The sequence below is a fragment of the Euprymna scolopes genome, chromosome 11, assembly GCF_053919585.1.
Source record: "Euprymna scolopes isolate OS-2025 chromosome 11, ASM5391958v1, whole genome shotgun sequence".
NCBI classification, from domain to species: domain Eukaryota; kingdom Metazoa; phylum Mollusca; class Cephalopoda; order Sepiida; family Sepiolidae; genus Euprymna; species Euprymna scolopes.
Genome location: NC_136492.1, coordinates 61,287,506 through 61,307,928, shown reverse-complemented (window position 1 = coordinate 61,307,928; position 20,423 = coordinate 61,287,506). Strand labels below are relative to the sequence as shown.

At 31.9% G+C, this 20,423-nt stretch overlaps 1 protein-coding gene across 11 annotated transcripts in view; it reads left to right on the top strand.

Annotated features, from left to right (window-relative positions):
• Nucleotides 1-20,423, top strand: part of LOC145287875 (fibronectin type-III domain-containing protein 3a-like) — a 791,938-nt gene that overhangs the window by 108,332 nt on the left and 663,183 nt on the right. The window lies entirely within an intron of this gene.

Genomic DNA, 20,423 nt, shown 5'->3' with positions numbered 1-20,423 from the left:
GGCGTTTAAATAAGCTCTCAGGTAGTGTCATTAATCATGGTGGTTGAAAAGGTTTCTTGTAATTGTTAAAGGAAAGAAGCTTAGTCTTAGTAGCATTAAATGTTATCATCCATTTACATCCTCATTCCGATATGGTCTGGAATTCATTTTCTAAAGTTTCGGCCATTATCTTGTATATGTGTACATTTGTTTTTGTTTTTTCATCATGTTTGCTATAGATCATGTCATCAGTAAATATGCCAATCCTGGACAGAATTGTATCAGGGAAGTCGTTTATAAAGATCCAAAGATCGACTCCTGAAGCCCCCCCCCCCCAATAATATCATGTTTGAACATACAGCCACTAAGAACAAGTTGGATTTTTCTCTTGTTTAAGGAGGATCTGCTTATATTAAGTATTCTGCTTTGTGCTTTTGACAAGTGCTGCATATCTCCTTGTTGAACACGTGATACATGTAGATTTTGATGATGGTCCTTTATTCTCTTTTACACAACTTTCACCGTCTGCTGCTTTTTTTTTTTTTTTTTTTTTTTTTTTTTGGCTTATTCAATGGGAGTTTAATTTATGAGATCCTTATGACAGGTCTTGTAGTAGGATTTTTCTGCAGCAGTTCATCAAACAAAACCTTTTGCACATTCCTTTTAATGCAAAGAACTGTGTATCCCATATGAACCGGCTCCAAGTGAATCTACAATATCATGTGTCAATACAGTCCATCCAGGTTTGTCTATTGGTGACTCTTAAGTATGTCAGCCATTTGCAATTCCATCGCTGCACACTGGTGACACAAAGGCCAGTGAAAGCTTTCAAGTCAGATTTGACCATTGCAAACCATGTCCTCAGTTGACCACCACTCTTTGTAGTCCATCTCAGTAGCAGTGTTAGTGCTAATGCCTTCTGAATCAGTTTAGTTGGTGGACGATGAAGGGTGTGCCCAAACCATTGGGGCCTCCTGGTAAGTACTTCAAGTCTAGGAAGCTTACATCATGCATGGATTGTGATGTTTGGGACATGGTCAGATATGAATCTCAAGAAGGCGCTGAAAACACTACTCATCGAAGATTTCCAGCCTTTGAATGTTGCTACTCGCAGGGGCCAGGTTTCACACCTATAAAGGATTGTGTGAACAAGGACCTGGTACTTGTGGCATTTGGTTGTTAGCTAGATTTCTTTTTGTGATCAAAGGCGATTATGGAGCCGACAGAAAGTAGAGCGAGCCTTGTTGATTCTAATTGAGATTTCGTCTATCCCCTGCCCTGTGTCTGAAGGTGGTACAGAGATATTTGAAGTCTCCAACCTCTTCGACAACTTCCCCATTAAGCGTTATAGTGACTCGATATGGCAGAAGTATGTTTGCCGAGAGAACCTTTGTTTTTTGAGGCGTTAGTTTGCTTAATCTATTTGTTTGCTGTTCAGCTGACAAATAAAGCGAACTTCAAAGTTTTTGACTTATTAGGTGAATGTTCTACCACGTTAATGTTAATATGAACTCTAAGCTACATTATAATTGTAGGTATTTTTTTTTCTAGCGAATTAAAAATGCAGAAAAAATGCTTCAAAGGTTTGGTGCAGTCATTTAATTCAAGATGGCGGTCTATTTGGAACACAAAATAACGAATAGTAGTCGTAGCGAAGTTTTTATCCATATATAAATATCAAGATACAGTATTACAATTTATCAACCAACTAACAATCTACCCGTCTGGCTGGTTAATCATCAAGTGGATTTTGGCCTTGATAAATAAAGACTCAAAAGTAAAATCTTTAACCCACTGTCCTATAAATAGGACACCAAATAATTTTTTTTTTGTCTATAACATAATGTATAATAGTACTGTTTACTACATAATTACTATGAAGAAAGGGTAAAATTCATAGATAGTTCTCAGCTTCTCTTCGAAAATTGTTGGAATCCTCTTAAAAATAGTGAAATTTGCTAAAGTTCTATTTGTTCAATACTATATGAACTTATATAAATGAGTCTTGCAGTATTAAGCTACTAACTTGTTGCCAAAATTGCAATGTAACTCTGTGATCTGCTTTGCTCCTTACCATAATGTGTAAATTTTTTTCTTGACTGTATAGCCTCTTAATTTTTAAAATATACCACATGTATCTAGTGTCCTATTCATAGGAGTCAATATTTCGCTTTCTAAATAAAATAACTTTTTACTTTCAATTTGTGTATTATAACCCATTTTTAGTCATTAGTTTCAACTCGATAGTAAAAAATTTAGATACTTTGGGACTTAATGGGTTAATGTTAAATTTTTGCTGATTTTATATCTTGGCAGCCATATTGGATTTCAGAATTAGAACGAAAAAAAAGTATACCCTATTTTTTTTTTTTTTTTTTTTTTTTTTTTTTTTATCGTATTCTAACAGAATCAGGTGAGCTTTTTTTTTTTTTTTTTTTTTTTCCTCTCCAAAAGAATTGCACTAACTTATTTCATGGCAAATTGTATGGACACTAGAAATTTTTCCATGAGTGCAGAAAACTGCTAGATTTTTCTGGGAAAACTGGTTTGTATATCTGTCTATTAGAGCAGCCATATTCATATAGGAGCAAAAGGAGAAAAAAAAATACTAATAAAATTGAATGGTTAGATTTAGTTGTGAAATTTCACCATGATGCAATATTTGTAAAAATGCATTGAGCTAATGTCCCACAATTTCTCATAGATTATGATTTATTATTGCTTTGAGTATGCATATGTTACTAGTCATAAAAAGTTTGATGTAGAAACTTTTATATCTTTATCAAATATACTAATTATTCACAAACAAAATAACCTTAGATCTTTTGATGTTTTGCCTTATTTTTAGAGCTGCACTTGTATGGCGAATATAAAATTAATTTTGACATTTGCTGGCAAACATGTATTCTTGGTAATACAGGCATGTGTCATTATTATTCAACAAATATGAAATGTGTATTGGAAAGAAAAGGAGGTACTAGTGCATACTATGAACCGGATTTCTGTAAATGTCTGCTTGGGCTTGATTGGCACCTGATGCAAACCACCAGAATTTACAGTGCCGGTCAAATCTTAAAAATGCTAGGAAACCTTATCAAATTACAAAATGCTATGAAATGGAATGTAACATTTATTAGATGCTAATTTTAATAAAAAAAAAATAAAACAAAAACTGGAAAACCAATATATTAAATATAACAACCTTTTCTGTGTAAATAAGTAGAAACTTTTTTTTTTTTTCCACGTGATTAAAAGCTAGAGTGCCTTATGCACTCGTTATTATTGAAGGGGGGGTAGGATTTGCTCCGGCATTTGTAATATTTTATCTATGTTGGTTAAATTCATTGTTGTATGCTCCATTGTAATTATTAAAACGAAAGAATGCAATTTTTTTTTCCTTCCAATTTACAAAATCGTATGCTTTGCTCCGTATTGGCTAACTGCGTCTGTTATCGCTTTCTGATTGGTTGATTAGTTACTGGACCAGTGCTCAGCATATTCTGGCAGTTTGCATAAGTTTCTTGTCCAGCCTTACCGGACATTTACGAGAAAGTCAATTTGTAATATGCATCAGTATCGAAAAAGATAATGCAAAAGCTGTTTGACACAATAACAATTTGTATGAAACAATGCTTAAACAAATGATACAAAAGACATGTAATAGATATGCATCGGTAATAACTAAGAGATAAGTTACTATACTAAAAGTATAATTTAAAAAAAAAATTTTTCAGAACATGCACAAGTTGCAGAGGCAAGAATTAGAACATCTGTGAATACATGGAATATATAAATTTTACTCGCATAAAAATCTAAACAGTGGTGACACACCACATAAAGAATAATATACGACAGTGTTTCATTCTTTGACCATAGTATGAGAGTTGGTTGACTATCGGAAAGATAACCTAATTGTAAAGTAGTAAAGGTTTTAAAAAAATCCTGCTCGATAGTCCAACTTGGGTTGGGCAACATTTGACCAGCCTGTGGGTCTTACCTAATGTCTGACAACATTGGATGTCAAGCCAAAGATGAGCTGTTTTGTTTTGAATTTCTCACTAATATTACAAATTCTTGCACCAGGAGCACCCTTTTGTATTAACACCAAGGAAGTTTACACTGGTCCAACATCTGTATTAAAATTGTAATTTTATTTTGTTATAAATCATGAAATATTTGATTTATTGCAGAATGTTATTTGAAAAACCTACATTTAATATTGATTCTTAATGAGTGCTACAATAGGTCTGAGGAAATTTATAGATTCCGAATTTATAAATTCTTTTCTGAACCCCTTCTCCCACACATTTTTCACTGTGTGTGTGTGTGTATATATATATATATATATATATATATATATATATATATATATATATTTGAGGGTAAACAGTTACATTTGGTCGCTACAAACAACCATCTGTTTCACTCAATGAGACTTCATCAGGCGACCTTGAATCATTTGACACCATAGAAAAAAAGACTGACTGAAACAGATGGCTGTTTGTAGTGACCAAATGTAACTGTTTACCCTCAAATAATTAATAAAAAGATATTTTGCTCTTGTTATTGAGCACTACCTAACAACCTCATTGTATTCATTAGTCCCTACTTTTGAACATCTCCATTTGTGTGTGTGTGTGTGTGCATGTAAACTTTTCCTATTTAAATGATGTAAGAGTTTGTAATAAATATTGTTTCAGCATTAAATAATCCAAGAAAAGGGTTCATGTGTTGAAAACAAAATCAAACCAGCCTAACTTTTTTCACCCCATCATTGAAACTGAAATTATCTCTTAAAACAACCTTTTTTTTCTGTTCATCAATGATTGTTAGTAACATAAGAAAACCACTGAAATATGGAAGAACTATTTGTTTTTAAGGATGCAATTGAAATTAAAAAAAAAAAAAAAAAAAAAATACTAAGATTTAATAACTTTTAATAATTCATGAAATATCCCAATGGCAGTATTAAGGTAATATTCGGGAGTTTACAATATTTTAATCTTCCTATCATCATATCGTATTTAGTTTAATGTTTATTTTACATGCAGGCATGTGTTGGACGGCTTCTAGAAAATTAACTTTTGAACTAATCTCTGGTCAGGATCTTTTGGAAATGATTACCTTAATTGATTTTTATAAATCGGATAGCCTTCCTGATTTTAACCCAGTGAGGTGATGTAGATCAGTACTTTTATTGAGATACCCTCTCTCAGTGGTTGCTCACCAAGTGGAAAGAGCACTTCACCTGCTCATAAGTGTTGCGAAATTATTTAATTTCTATGATATTCATCTATTTGTACATGCATCTGTGCTTTAGTACTTTGTCCATTGGTTAATCATGCTGCCATGCTTAAGTTTGGAATGGCATTTTCATCACTAAAAGCGCAGATTAAATGGAAGCATTTTATTTGTGTCCAAATATCTATAAGAAGTTCTGTCCATAGGTCAGTGTCTGCCGTGCTTAAATTTGAAATCGCATTCTTGTCGGTCTGTTATACACAAGTTTGAGATCACATTCTTGCCTGTCTGTCCTACATAAGTTTGAAATTGCATTCTTGTTAGTCTGCCAGATATTGTCAGTACAATGAAACATGCTGATTGGATATTTTTTTTTTTTTTTTTTTTTTAAATAATTGGTAATCTTTTAACTTTAATTTTATATTTGCTTTACTGTCGAACGCTCTCTTACAGGGAGTATACATTGTCTCTCAGGACTGAACAGTACCCTCTATTTCATAATTAATTATGCAGGTTATCTTGCACATATAGTTCTGCAGGTTAGTTGCACTTTGTCTTTTTACACCGTTACTGGGTTGATCATGCAGGTTTCATGTTTCTTTAAAAATGACAAAATTTGGCTTACAGCTATTTCTGTGTAATTAGAGTCCATTCAAACACAGAATTAAATTTATTCAACCCTAATCCTAGCAAGGACCCATCCTTCACACACAAAAACAAAAGTTCTAGTATTAACTTTCCTACTATAGTAGTGATCTGAAAGATTTTAAAATTATAAATTGTACATGATTTATTTATTTATTTATTTATTTATTTTTTTTAGCCTTGCAGACTGTAACAAAGTGTATTAGCAAAAATATTATAAGTACACATGATTCTAGTAGCCATAACTGCCACAAATTGCTAATATTTACTTCCTTTCCACTGTAGAAAGATGACACAGGTGTTGGAAGATGGGTTGTCAAACCAGTGCTCTTAAAGGAGGAGCACTCTGGTCTATTAAAAATGGCCTCAGCAGTCTGGTTGATCAGGAAACCTCAGGCAATAAGCAATAAACTTGCTCCACTCTAAAAATAGGAGGGTAGATCTCCTAAAAATTACTCGGAATGAATGCCTTGGACCGTTTCTACCAGACTGTTTGAGAATGAAACCTTGAATGGTATGTATCAGTGATCAGCGCAAATGAATTGCAATGCATGGCATGTTATATGTAACTATATAGTCTCGTGGTAAGTCCATTTTTCCTGAAGTAGATAGATCAACTTATTACTTTGCGTGATTGAAATTTTAAAAAATGAAAATAAAATTTTTATAGTACTTTTCTATGGGCACAGATTTTTTGCACTACCCTATGTAAAGTTATAGTTCCTATATAAACTCCTCTTACTGATATTTGGAGATACATATTCTAAAACTAGGAAATGTATTCGGATAAGTATATTTTATTTTGAGCCAGCGATTTAAAATATTTAATTTATCACTTGCAAATGATAGAAATGTAAAAAGAAAAAATAATCTGTAATTTAAAAACAAATTTACTGAAAATATTTAATTAAATGTCACTTTATCTTTCTTAACCCAATAAATGCTGAATACATCTTTGGCTCCCACTAAAGAGTAAATTTTATAAAATGTAAAAAAAAAATAATTAAAAAAAAAAAAAAGTGATTTGATGATATGGGATGGATACAAAATAACATTTTAGCTAAAAACAAAATATGTAACATCAGGTGGTCGCTTGCCACCCCAACGTTGTTTGCTGTGATCTGTCATCTTTTATCTTGAGCATATTGTCGTTTCTTGCATTGGTAACTGTTGACAAGGTGTGCATCGGTTTACAAGTATAAAGAAAATGAAACTACATAAATGAAACAAAACATGCTCTGATGCTTTCTGTACATATTCATTGCATTCTGTGTGTGTGTGTGTATAACACGATCATGGGAAACTACTAAGTGCTAAGATTCACATCTACATCTACTGTTGAGGCTGTGTCTGTCTGTTGGTTGCTCAATTCATTTCATCTCCTCTGAGCCATAATCTGTTTTTAAGTGTGCCCAACTCAGAACCTTGCTATTGTGTTGTAAACAAATTCCTATCCATTGTCTTTCCATCAACCCCATCTGGCAAACCTATTTCCTCTTTTGTAATATTTCTTTTTTCTGTCGCTACCCAACACCCAGTGTGGAGGCTCTATAGTATCACAAATGTAGTATCTGTTCTGACTCTCTGCTTAATCTATTCTGCTCTTAGTTGGTGAAAGAAGTCCTTTTAGATAGAGGTAATCTTTAATTTGGCCCCATCAAGGTTACACTTTTTTTTTTTTTTTTTTTTCTTTTTAGGCGAGTGGGATTGATTTTCCTCACATTAAAAACTAGTGTTGACATGATTGAAATGGGAGAGGGGACTGAGATTTTTTTAGCGAATCAATATTGGAATGAAAAAAAATGTGTCTATTTTTCCAATGCCCAAAACGATTCTTTTGATTATTTTTGTTTATTTAAAACTTTTAATTGCTGGGACTAATGACAAAATTTTAAACTACCAATAAAAGTAAAATCTATAAATCGTCCCCCCCCCCCATAACCATCCTAACTGTTTTGTTTTTTTTTCTCAAAAAATATGCATATATTATTTTTTTTTTTACATTTTATAAAATTTACTCTTTAGTGGGAGCCAAAGATGTATTCAGCATTTATTGGGGCAAGAAAGATAAAGTGACATTTAATTAAATATTTTCAGTAAATTTGTTTTTAAATTAGATTATTTTTTCTTTTTACATTTCTATCATTTGCAAGTGATAAATTAAAAAAAAAAAAAAAAAAAGTGTAACCTTGATGGGGCCAAATTAAAGATTACCTCTATCTAAAAGGACTTCTTTCACCGACTAAGAGCAGAATAGATTAAGCAGAGTCAGAACAGATACTACATTTGTGATACTATAGAGCCTCCATGGGTTTATATTACGGCAATCTGAAAAATTATTAAAAAAAAAAAAAAAAAGCTACTTAATCTTTAAATATTAAGAGATCTTAAAAAAAATTAGGTTTCCTTTATAGTATGCAAATTATAAAAGGAAATTAAAACACTTTCTATTAAATGACAATAAGTATTTAACAGAATAAAGCCAGATTCTAAATGCTGATTTCTATTCCTCTGCAAATTGATTATTGCATTACTCCATTCCTCGTATCTTTCGCAAATATACCAGACATTTAGTTTCGTAATTCAAATAACGACATCTATTGAGCATCTTTATTACATTATTTAATCCTGAAAAAAAAAAAAAAACTTTAGCTACAAATTAAGTCCAAGTATTTTGTGAATTGGAAAATTCATACATCGCCATTTCTCATATTTTCAACTTTATATTTTAAACACACATATATATATACTAGCATTTCAGCCCGGCGTTGCCCGGGTGTTTGGAGGTGTATGTTGAGCAAAAAAAAAATAGCGGTCAATTTTTTTTAACTTTGACCCCTATTATGACCCCTTAAAATTTATAGTTTCGGGCTCAAATCACTTTATTAAGTTAGATCCAGGTTCAAGGAACCTATATCTAAAATTTCAAGTGTCTAGACCCAAAATTGTCGGAGGAGTTTGGTAGAGTTCTTAAAGGTCAAATCGTTGAAATTTGACCCCTTAACAGCCAAATTTCTGGCTGACACCCGTCACATCGATTTTCCCAAATCTCAGTACCCGGTATTTCAAATTTCGAGTCTATAGACTAAAAATTGACAGTTATTGCGTAGGGAAATGTACACACACAGACAGACAGACACGTTCACTTTTATAGAGATATAATATATATATATATATATATATATAAACAATTTTGCTAGATTCCAAGATTTTTTTTATCTTACCAGAACAATTTTGGTACATTTAAAAGATCTATTTCATTCATGAGAAATAACCGATATTTGTATGCCAATATTCTCATCAGAACAAAGTTCTCAAAAGATGAGTCCATGGAAGAAATATTCGGTATTGACATACAAATATTGGTTGTTTTCTCATGAATGAAATGGATCTGTAAAATGGACCAAAGTGTTTGTTAAAAAATGACTGGTAAAATAAATAAAAATTTTGACTTTGGAATCTAGCCAAATTGTTATTTATATATGCTCTATTGTTGTCTTAAAAATCGAACTTCTGATTAAAAAGATTGGGATACATAAAGAATAGAAAATGCATAAACGTACATTTTCACAAACCTCTCTCTCTCTCTCTCTCTCTCTCTCTCTCTCTCTCTCTCTCTCTCTCTCTCTCTCTCTCTCTCTCTCTCTCTCTCTCTCTCTCTTATACACACACACACACACACATTGACCGAAATCAATATTGTTAAATTGATGAAATTTGACAGTTATTGGAAAATGTCGCTCTTTAAGTGAGTCTGGTGCTGTAATCTGTTTTTCCTGTTCTAATTGTTAAGGCAGACATTATACAACAAAATTCAATAAATGACAATAAGCAATATCAAGAACTATTTAAAAGATAATCTTGTTAGATGGGAACAACGGAATGCCAAAATAGACGAGCAAGAACGGATCTTAAAATGTGTTTATTCAATCTGCGTGATTAACAATAAAAATCACAGTGCCTCTTAATGACAGAAAGAGAATGCCTATTATGACGTCACAATGTATTCTGATTTTGTGGAATCTTTTCATTTTGTAATCCTTGTATAAATGATTGTATATATTTATAAAATTAGACAATTTCTTGCAATAAAATTGAAATCAAAACACAAAATTCAGATTGCCACAATAGAACTATATCCTTCTAAACATGCTAATCATAAGTTTAATATCCGTATAGCTATGCAAAAGGACATACGATGAATTAACTATTGGTTTTTGTTTTAATTTTTTCAATTGTTTCATTTTGACCTAACATAGTTCTATTTGTAGTGGGGGTCAGAAATTTAAGTGATATTAAATTTCCTCGACCCAAACAAATAATAAAAAAGAAATGAGAATGAAACGAACGACACCTCCTGATTTAAATGCACCGAATTTATTTTTAAACAAGGTAATTAGTTTAATGAACAGAAAGGATTTTTTTTTTTTTTTTTTTTTTTTTTGTGAAACGGTGACTTAGGTAATTAAATCTTTTTTATGTAAAGAAGAAAACTGTTCTTTTTCTCGCTTCCTTAGCAGAGAGATATACAAGGGTAAAGAGTCCATCAGGGTAACAAGTCCATCTCCATGTGGAGGAATTAATTGTTGGGCATCCGCGTATTTAATGTCCAAACGCGGACGGGTCGACATTGATGTTTACGCCATGCTCAAAAGGTCAACTGACTCGTTTGGGCGCAAAAATGCTCTTTTTATAGATCCAGACCGATTCCAGACAACATTAGCTTCTGATATCTTCGTTTTCGAAATTCATAAAAGATTATATTAATTTTTCATTGGCTGGTTGTATCACGTGATGGTGCTTTCAATTATGTCCGCCAAAAATGTTATTTTTACTTTTGTTATTTTGAGCAAAGTGTGTGGGTGTATTTGAATTTGTGCCGTTGCTGAGATTGTTTTTTTTTTTTTTTTTCTCAAAATGCCGGGGGGGGGGTTGTAATGAATAATGGCTCGTTATTTGTGTGTGTGTCTGTCTGACTGTACATATTGACAAAAAAATTTTATATCTTGATAAAGGTTTAGCTTTGTGTATGTGGAAACCGTATTTCCGGTCAATTTACTTGGGAAGTGACTTGATTTTCAACAAGCTGCAATCCAATTCCAAAATATAAATTTAAAATAAAGCTTCCCTACCCACACTGCAAAGAAGTCAATGAAACTAAATGACTAAAAAACGTAAATGACTTCATGAAATCCTTGCCCAAAAAAACAAGTTTGAAAAATTCTAATTAACAAAATCACAAAAATAATTTCATTATGAAATGAAATTCCACCATAATGTATTTCAGTTAATTTGTAAACAAGTTTTTATTCTTTTGTTAATGAATTACTTTGTGTTAGCTCTTTCCCACCTATAAATAAATTCCATTAGTAAAATTATCGATTTAATTTGGAAAATATAGTTTTTAATTTTCATTTTTCCCAGGGGATTTTACAGTAATATGGTTGGGTATGTGTTCACCAAGAAAATAATTTTAATAAGAATAGTAATATGGGTAGAGGAAAAGTTTTTTTTGGTTTCCTCAATTTTCTTGGGTAGTATTTTATCTCCCAAATACTTGTATAACTGGTAGTGTAGTGTTAATATAAATGTCATTTGTTGAGATATGAAACCCACGTTTTTATCTCATTTTTATCTCATTTTGATCCTAGAATAGGAGAAATGTCAATTTAGCATATTTACTGATTTAAATGATTTTCGGTTTGGAAAGTTTTTTTTGTTTATTTTATTTATCCAAAGTGATCACTTATCAAGGCCTGGAGGCCACTCGAGAATAAGGGTTAATGAGTGTATGGTAGGCAACTGGACAATATGGTAGTAATTGTTAGTAGTGGAAATTTGGTAATGGGGAAAGTTCAAGAATTTATTTATGTTGGACTTGAAGATGACCAGCTGAAAAACAGGCAAACGGAAGAGTTCCACAGGTGTGCAGTTCTAAGAAAGCTTTGTTCATGGAATCTACGTTTAGGTTAAGGCACAAATAAAGAGTGCAGGAAATTATTGATAGTGGTTTCATCTAGACAAGTGTTTTTTTTTTTGTTTTTTTTTTGTGAAAGTTTGGCAAGAGGGGACCATAGATTGCAGCCCATATGAGCACTTACCATGAAAATGATAGAGCAGAGACACTCACAACGTTTCTTCTGTGGAGAAAGAGGTTGTAGGGAAGAGAAAAGAGCATCCCCTACTAGTCTCTGACAAGATAAGGTGCTTCTATATCTCCTGCCTAGATGTAACAACAGTATTCCATCCTAGGATGTACTCGGCATTTTAGCTAGATGAGTGTTTTTCATGAGTTTGGCATGGGGGATTGGAAGCAAATGATGTTACTTAATTTGAAAACTCTGCTAATATTATGTTCCTTTACTTAATCGAAAGGTACTAGAGTAATGCGAAATTCAGAAGTATGAGTGTCAGCCACGGAAATTTCAACAGTCAGCTCCAGAAATTTCTTTGGTGCCACCGAATTAAACATAATTTTAGGGGCAATATCATCGACTTGATTCATATTTATGTAGTTTAATTATATTTGGACATTTGACGTTTTATTTGTGAAAAAAATCATTTTTTTTTTTTTTTTTATAACTATGTTAACATTTATTTTTTTTTTTTTTCATTTAATTAAACATGCATGCAATTTCTTTACCATTTATTTATTTTAATTTATATTTAAAAATATTTTATTGTCAGTATTATTTTCATAAAACTGTTTCTGTAAATAAATGTTAAGAAAAATCAGTTTACATGTGTTCTTATGTCTAAAATAAAATGTTTCACTTTCATTATTTCTGTAAAAATCAATTTTATCTACATTTTCGGCAGTATCTTCAAAGTAACACCATTTACTTCTGAAGAGTTCCAAAATCGGAAGTTATTTAGATCAGTAAACGCACTAAAGCGTGCAGAATAGATAGAATGTAATATATATATTTTATTAAAGAATCTTTTCCTATTGTGCATATAGTTAAGTTATTCAAAACTCTTTTGCTCACGAAAAGTGCACATTAGTAGCCAGTTAACTAAATGCTAATGGTCACAATCAGGTAGTTAAGTGATAGGCTAAGTTCAAAATTAGGAACATTAAGCAGATTATATGCCTTGCACAAAAAAAAACAAAAAAAAACTCAATAATTATGGTTTGTAGCATTCGCTGTTTTAAATTGACCACTTCAGACAATCTTGATTCTTGACTAAATGACAGGTTTTTAAAAACCCAAATATAAGTACACATGATTTTTTTTTTTTTTGCTTTGTTTGCTTTGTCAGTAAATTAACCATTTTACATTTAACTAGCTATAATGTGTTGCTTTTACTTAGTTTTTGTTTAATTTTTTCTTTTTCTTTTGTCTTTTTCATAAGATTTTTAAAAATTAAATATAATTATTACTATATCGCTAGATCATTCAACTGTTTATGGAACCAAATTATGAAATTATAACTTTTTCTATAAAGGTAATATATTTTTAATGTCGATTTACAAAATTGGATTAAAGAAAAAAAAATTCACTGTTTTTAATACATGGGGATTTGCTAAGGATTTTAAAGCAAAGCAATGACTTTATATTTGATGGTTTAAATGTTTTCAAACTAAAATGGTCACAAAGTATTTTTCCCCTACTATTAAAAGTTAAAACTTGATAGGTTGTTGAAGAAACCAATGCAAAAACAGAAAAGCAGCCTTTTTTTTTTTTTTTTTTTAAATGAAACCGTTAACTTTAGGAACCAGTATTTTGATTTTACGATACAAATCGACTAGATTTCTACAATTTCAATTTTATTTTCACAGGATCCTTTGTAACCCTCTGCCTCTTTAGGCTTTGTTTTGTGCACGGTTGTGGAGTTTGTAGTCAATATTTGATGTTGATTCTGGAGATTTAAAAAGGTCTGATTCGGACTTCAACGTAAATCTTTTTCCATTAATAATGATTTAGATATACTCCTAGGCCACCCAGTGGATCAATATTTGTTCTATATATTATAAAATACTAGCAGTTCATCCCAGCTTTACTCAGGCCCCACGTACTGTTCATAACTTGCCTAATGTGTGAATACCCTTTTATGTAACATTTCATGTTTAGACCAAAAATTGTCCAAGTTATTAAGAGACAGCAGAGGTATTTTCTTTTTCTTTTTTTTTTTAAACTTTGACCCCAATTTTAACCCGTTAACATTTGTTTTAGTCTCAAATCAATATAAAACGTTTGACCCATGTCCAAGTTACCTACATCTAAAATTTCAAGTGTTTAGACCCAAAATTGGGGCAGGAGTCTGGTAGAGTCTACAAAGGTCAACTCTTTCAACTTTGACCTTTTTGCCAGCCGAATTTTCACTCCAAAACTGATTAAAATGCTTGCCGTATGTTTGAATACTTATGTAAAATTTCAAATGTTTAGACCAAAAATTGGCTGAGTAGTTTGCTAGAAACCGCAAAGGTCAAATCTTTTAAACTTTGACCCCTTGGCAGCTCAAATTTTCAACCCAAACCGATTAAAACGCTTGCCTTATCTCTGAATATCCTTTATGTAAAATTTTAAATATTTAGACCAGAAATTGGCTGAGTAATTTTGTAGAGACCGCAGAAGTTAATTTTTTTTTTAACTTTGACGTCAATTTTGACCTTTTAATATTCATTGTTTTGGGTTCAAATCAAATTAAAAAGCTTGATCCATGTCCAAGTAACCTACATTTAAAATTTCTAGTGTTTAGACCCGAAATTGGCAGAGGATTTTGGTAGTTTTCAAAAGTCAAATCGTTGGATTTTGACCCCTGGCCAAAAACCGATTAAAGATTTTTCTCAAATTTCAGTACTCCTTATGTCAAATCTCGAGTCTGTAGACTGAAAATTGACAGTAATTTGGTAGGGAAATGTACACACAGACGATTTCACTTTTATAGATAGATTTGGAAATTTTAAATAACTGCTCCTGTTACTGATCTATATCTAGTAACTGCCTAAAAATGTACGTGATGATGAATGATTATATATTTCATTCGCCTCCACATACTAATATCTAGAGAATTCAATAATAAAAAAAGATATGAAATATTCTCAAAATTTCAAAATATTAAAATCTTTCATCCTGTTATAAAAAAAAAATGCAGAAAAAAAGGAAAAATAAAAAAAATAAAAAAAATCTGACTCGGCATTTTTATTTATTTATTTTTTTTTTTTTGTAATTGAAAAACGTTTATTTATTCTTCCAACCTCATTATCTTTCATTAATTTTTTTCACACATTTGTTTTACAATGCTCTGCCATATTACGTTTTTTAAAATTCTCTCCCTGTCACCTCGTGCTGGCTGTTAGCCAACACTTTCTCCCCCTCAATTTCACACGTCCATCTTCCCCAGTGCGCACTTTACTTCTTCCTTGACCACGTACTGTCTTTTTTCTTTTTTCTCTTCCTTCCCATGACGTCAGCACATGCGCACTTACTTAATTTGCATATGTGTTAAGATGGCAGTTGCTGATTTTGTCACATGAGCGCCACACATACTAGGTTACACATGCATTTAGCATGCATCACTTACTGGGGTGGGGGTCACACAATCTTAACTGGCTCTGATTTCTGACATTTTTAGATCTGATACCATATCCCTAGTTTTGAATGATCACTATTAAAATTTAAAATAATAAAAAAAAAACTTTCCCCCCCCCCATCTTTTACCATCTACATATATACAATTTTATTAAAATCAATACTACATAATAAAATCTTAAATATATTTGATGTTAGAATAATGTGTATAGATACAATCTTTTTTGAAGTTGATTTAGTTTCACTTGATAAAATTTACATGGATTTTTTTTTTTTTCATGCCTTTTACAGTAGAACGTCAAAATCTTAAAAAAAAAAAAAAAAAAAAAAAAAGAAGTCTGAATATGCTTGGACAAATAAGTTGTTTGTGTTTTGTTTTGTTTTGTGTTTTGTTTGGTTTTTGTGTTTTGTTTGGTTTTTGTGTTTTGTTTGGTTTTTGTGTGTTTTGGTTTTTGTGTGTTTTGGTTTTTGTGTGTTTTGGTTTTTTTTGTGTTTCTGTTTTTTTTGTGTTTCTGTTTTTTTGTGTTTCTGTTTTTTTTTGTGTTTCTGGTTTTTTTTGTGTTTCTGGTTTTTTTTGTGTTTCTGGTTTTTTTTGTGTTTCTGTTTTTTTTTGTGTTTCTGTTTTTTTTTGTGTTTCTGTTTTTTTTTGTGTTTCTGTTTTTTTTGTGTTTCTGTTTTTTTTTTGTGTTTCTGTTTTTTTTTTGTGTTTCTGTTTTTTTTTGTGTTTCTGTTTTTTTTTGTGTTTCTGTTTTTTTTTGTGTTTCTGTGTTTTTTTGTTTGTTCTGGTTTTTTTGTTTGTTCTGGTTTTGTTTGTTTGTTCTGGTTTTGTTTGTTCTGGGTTTTTTTTTTTTTTTTCCAACTACATTTATTTTTATAAAATTTCAAATATTTTCAAAATTCTATCAAACTTATATGATTATGTTATGATGATTAATCGGACTATTATTCCTATCTTGGGTGTTATTAGCACAACGTTTCTGTCACTGCAACCTGTGATCTTCTTCGGGTGTTGAGAACATTCTTTTTCTCTGTATATGATCCTCTTGTACAGCAATAACTCATTGACCTTTTATGAAGACATTTCAATTCTTCATGCTGTTCTAACCAATACGTTTCTTTTATATTAATATCATCAATTATGATTATTTTTGATTATTCAGACAATTCTCATCTTTGTTGTTATAGAAACGTTTTGGTCGATGTAACCTCTAATCTTTTTGTGTATCTTTTTAAAGTTGGGAATTTTGCCTCTAGTCTAACTAAGCAAACCTATACAAAATTTCAGACTCAACCGTTTACTTAATTCATGAAGGGGAAGAGATAGATTGTTCTTATCCTGTTTACATTATCACCTGATATGATGGTTAATGTTGGTTTGTGGGACGGGCGCTGGCCTTTCTTCATATTTCTTTGAACTTGTGGACATCACTTTTTTTTTTTTTTTTTTTTTTTGCTTGCTTCAAGGTATTTGGTAGAATTTGTAGGTTAATAACTATTACTTGACGGGGATGGCAACATGAATGCTTGATCCTCGAGAACAGGAATTGAATGATCAAAAGTTATGATTATATGGGCCTACAAAATGAACCTAACTATCTGCAAATGTAGATAGGACTATACAATACAACACTGCCCTGTCTGCCCTTCAACTGTTCCAGCTTGAAAAATCTTGTAGAAAACAATACAAGGGCTTGTAAAAAGTGTGAAACTGTTAATATATAATTATAAAGCTCTGTGAACCGTCCGACTACCCTTGCTTGCATCTTGTCTATCAAAAACATTGTCATGGAAACCAGCTTGTATTTAATAAAATTCACCCTCCTTTCCACAGTCCAACCATATTGAGTACGAATAAACTCCAGTCTTTGCTTAACTTGTAGACATAGTGCCAATCATAAAACTGTTTTGGTTTCGATTCTGATGGCATTTAAATCTTTCCACTTTTTTTTTTACAAAGGAGTCACCATTTATCAAGGCCTGGAGGCCACTCGAGGAGAAGAGTTAAGGAGTTTACAGGAGTCGATGGGAAAATGTTGCAATCGTTAGTAGTGGGAATTGGGTAAATTGGATTACTTAAGGGGATGGTGCATCAAGAACTTGTTTATGTTGAACTTGAAGACAACCATAATGTAGCCAATAAGATAATAGGCACTCTGATGTGTAGGAAGTATATTTAGGGGGGACAAAGCTACAAATCATCAGAAAATGGAGAAGGGCCAGAAATGCAATTAATTTTTAAATATTACCTTACAGTATATATAATAGGAAATAATTGACTCCATAATAATAAATACAAAATCTGCTTAAAATATATTTAAGCATATTTTACAACCGGGTAAGGCATGTGTGTACACACATGCGCGCACACACACACGTGTGTATTTTCATACATGGATAACTTTTGCAAGCAACAACCCATTCAGTTACTCAAAGCATGTCAATAGTTTCTATGTGAATCAGAATAGGGATGCAACCCTTTTTTTTTTTTTTTGTAAGTTTACATTTTTAGAAAGAGTCCCCAACCTAATAGGTTCTGAACTGTCATCTCTAAGCTTCAGCCTCTGTCCCATCGACGAAATGTAGCATCCCTCTGCCTGTTCTACAAGTACTGGTACCCCTCGATGTAAATACTCCCGACAGACCCGACAAGCAGCTAAATGCTAAATCTCACCCTTTCACAGTATAGATCTCTAGATGTAAAAGAGCCTTCTACTCCAGTAGTTTCTTCCCCAGAACTGCTAAACTTTGGAATTCCCTTCCGGGACCCTGCTTCCCCAACTGTACTGACATGCAGAAGTTCAAGTGTAACGTGGACCGACATCTTGCTGCCCAACTCCCTACATAGCTACCCCTGTAGTTTGCGTCCTTGATAATAGCCACCTACATCAAAGTGGTGATGTGCCTTGTTTGGGGTGAAAATGTAATTACAAAAAAAATTAAAAAAAAAAAAAATTCTTGTTTGCAAAGATTCAGAGAAATCAAGTAGACATGCATATCTTTGATCAGTTCTCATGTCATCACTAGGGCTGTGACAACAGAATATTCTTTTCATTATTTTGACTCTCTGGTATATATCTGACACAGTTAGACACACTTAATCGACCGAGAACCACATCTGTCTATTTAAAAACATGCAAGATATTAACAGATATATACTTTAGAGTCAAAACAATGAAAAGAATATGCTGTTGGCATAGCCCTAGTCATCAGACTTTTCTGTAGGAACAGATAATTTTATAAAATCGCTCACCTCTCTAATTGGAGATATATATACTTTTTATTTTACATAAGCATCTATATGTCGTTACACATTCATAAGTATGTTTCAGTCGGCCAGTTTCAAGTAACTAGAGACCTCTTGAGGCAATATTGCTTATACAAAAGTGACCGAAACATACTCATGAATGTGTAGCGACATATACTTTTATTTTACATAAGCATCTATATTTTGTCCTAATTTGGTATTAAACACTGTTGCATTAATCTTGGTAAAACTTCAATGATTGCTTCACCTCTGGAAAATATTAATCTGGAATATATATATGTATATATATTAGGACTAATTGGAAAAAATGACTTTTAGGATTATCAAAATTGGTGTCTTAACCTGAAAAATTTGTACCTATTTTCTGATGGCAAAAACGATTTTTTATCTTTATTTTATTTATTGCTGGTACAAATGATAAATATTGATTCATTTAAAACTATCAGACAAATAAAATCAATAGATCAACCCTCTCCCACAGGTGTTATTTTACGATTACAAAAAAATATGTATATATTATAGTAAGCTTAAAAAAAAAATTAGAATCTGTATTTGTATTGGGATCAATAATTTTGAACATAATCGGTAATTGTATTGGAATCGGGGGGGGGGTGTATTGGAATAGTCCCATAATCTATAAAAGTTAGAATTTGTGGGAGGACAACTCTCAACCTATATACTCCACAAATTTTTAATCTACAGATTTGAAATTTGATATATAGGGTATTCAACCATGTGGAAAACTTTAATCGGGTTTTCATCGAGAAAAAAAGAGCTGCTAAGGGGTCAAAATTGGTACATGGAGGTCATTGGATTTTTATGTCGACTATTTCACAACTGTGCATGCGCAAATCATTCGCATAAGATTGCTTATGTTATAAGTAGGTTTGAAAACGCGTTTCTAAAGATCATGGCAAGCTAGCCTAACTTAGCGTTGCCGTTACACTCTAACTGTGTTCATTACAGTTCAATTTTTCTTGGAACGAACAATAAAAATAAAAATCTGGGTCGGCATTTTTTTCTCTTTTAACACAAGTTTTTATTACCATTACTTTCTAAATCTCGCGCCATCGTCCATCTTGCATGATATACACTCTTCTTCTTCCTCTGACTGTATGATAGCCACAGTGAACCCATTCTCGTCCTTGACTTTACACGCCCATTTTCTTGGACGTCGACTTTTTCTCCTGTGGTCATATGCACCATCTTACACTAATGGTCATCGTACTTGACTCGCTGTCTTTGGGTTTTGGTTTCAATCTTAGCTCATACTTTTTTTTTTTTTTTTTTTAATTTTTTTTTTAACATGGGCATCACCACTTAAGGCCCAGAGGCCACTCGAGGATAAGGGTTAAAGAGTGTACAGTAGAAATTGGACAATATAGTAACCATTAATAATGGAGATTTGGTAAATTTAATATGGAACGGCACGGCTCATCAAAAACTTGTTTACGTTAGACTTGAAGACAACCATATTGAATTCTCACTTTTCTAGATTATGGGACTAATTCTTTTTTTTTTTTTTTTTTTTTTTTAAGGAATTGAACTTTACGTTTAATACTGGTAATATCTGCTTATATGCATATGTTTTATATATATATATATATATATATATATATATATATAAATTAGAATGAATTTAGCATTGAAAACTGTTGCAAATAAGTTGTTTCGATTTTGCCATATGCCGTCATCGGATCCTCCCTTTCTATTTAACTCAAACCGGTTTGGAGACTGGAGCGATATTATAAAAATAG